We start from the raw sequence: 2,059 nt of genomic DNA, 5'->3' as shown, positions 1-2,059 counted from the left end.
ATCCGAATTCCGCGCGACAGCGCTTTAGAAAAGCTTTGAAGCCAAAGCCGCGACACACGGACACAGACACACACACGCACACCGGAAGAGCTCGTGTTTGCTTTCGCCGCGCGCGCGCAAGCGAGTGATTAGTAACACCTCTATACTCGCGCCGTCATATTCAGCGGAGCTCGAGTCTTTGTGTCATTCGTATGCAAATCCAGCCCCCTCGGCTTTTACATTTCGCGCGACACCTACGCGCGTGCGCGCGCGGATGAAAGAGAAAATATTTATTTCGCTCGCCCGCGACAAATGATGATGGATATCTCGTGGAGACCGCTCAAAATGTTGGGGAAATTCTAAAAGCCTTAGACGAGCCAAAGCGATGATGTTATGTGGATGAAACGTGTTTTGCCGATGCGCAGGGATTAGGCTGGTGGCTTCGTCGGCGTGTTATATACGATTTGAATAAGCGTATGTTATCGCAGGCAGTTTTTCTTTCGCAACGATCGAATCCTGCGCTTGTGTTGTGATCCGAAAGTGAAATAGTAGAAAACACCTGTCACGCTCGCTGTCGATCTCCCGAGAGTCCGATCGATCCCCGAGCTAATGCACTGTCATTTTTCGTAACGGCTCGTCGATGTATACCTATGACACACTCTCTCTCTCGAGAGAGAGAGAGAGAGAGAGAGAGAGAGAGAGAGCTCGCCGTTTCTTTATCTCAATTTTGCATCTCCCGCGCATACGGCTCAGAAAAAAAGTCGTTAGAAATCAAAGTATAGCTCACGTTGCTATACAAGTATAAGCTGACCCCGTTAGTTCCTATCAAACTCGATTCCGAGGCGAGTCATGTACGTAATCCTGTTTTCAATTCCACACATCCGAGCGGAGTCGTCGTCGTGCAAACGAGCGAATCGTAAAAAGTTCGTACAATAAACCGAGAGCTGCGCGCGACGACGTCCATCTCGCATCTCACGCGAGCTCGTAATGCTGCGTCGCAAATGTTGCGAGTCGCGCTGGATTAATATATCCGCTTTTTAATCCCAATGTAGAGGTTAAGCTAACTCTCTCGAAAGGGAGAGAGACGCGGAGCCACGCGACAGGAAGACGCTCTTCTGACTCGCTCTCCCTCCCGAAAAAAAGAAGCCGAGCTCATCTCCATTCGCGGCCAGTTTCGTTGTACGACGCCTATTTGTAGGTATTGCGCATGAGCGGTAATCGCGGGTAATGGCACTCCGGCGCGAGTGGCCGCTGCGATTAATCAATTAGGGGGGGACCGGTCTGTACGTATGTGTGGTATACTTGGAGAGAGTCGTGACCTCTTCTGAATTCTGGGTGTTCTCTGCGCGCTCGTAATCCACAACGCCCACAATATTGTTTATTAAAATAACGTCATCGCTTCTCTCAAAGGCCAGCTAAAAAAATGAAATACACCCGCGCTCTCGTCTATATTTCAAGCACGCGATGCACACATAACGCGAAATATATTCACACTCGCGCGCGCGTTTCGATTTGAGCCGCGTCGCGGCCGGATGAAGAATTACCCATGGTCATCGTCGGGCGACTGCGCGCGCGGAATGAAGATCGCGAGGCATTATAATAATCTAGTCGGGACTTTATTTTATGGCGTGTAATCCCCCGTGTCGAGGTGCGAAAGCTGGCCCGTAACTCTTTTGTTGGCCCCGCGGGGTGTCCCTCCTCCCCGAGCGAGGTAAAGCTGCACGCCGCTAACCAATTCTCTCTGCAGTGTCTGTGTGTGTGTGGATCGCGAACGCAGCCCCCTCTTCTTTCTTTCTTCTCTGCGCTCGTTTGCCACGGATTCGATATTTTTGAAAATCTACGGTCATTCAAAACTCTGGCCATCGGTTTTAAAAGCGAGGAGCTTCTCGCACAACAGTAAACTATTATATAATGTGCCAACGGAAAAAATGTACTCTCCGTTGAACCACTGGAGCTCGCCAGGCTCACTCGGCATTTCGCGAATACACAGAGAAAGAGAGGGAGATAGAGAGGCAGATTGAAAGCACGCGCGTACAGCTTCCAGACAAGTAAATAAACGTCGCGGAGCTGAACGAGTACA

The sequence above is a fragment of the Nasonia vitripennis genome, chromosome 3 (assembly GCF_009193385.2).
Source record: "Nasonia vitripennis strain AsymCx chromosome 3, Nvit_psr_1.1, whole genome shotgun sequence".
Classification (NCBI taxonomy): Eukaryota; Metazoa; Arthropoda; class Insecta; order Hymenoptera; family Pteromalidae; genus Nasonia; species Nasonia vitripennis.
The sequence above is the reverse complement of the archived record's forward strand: the minus strand, read 5'-3'. Positions refer to the sequence as shown.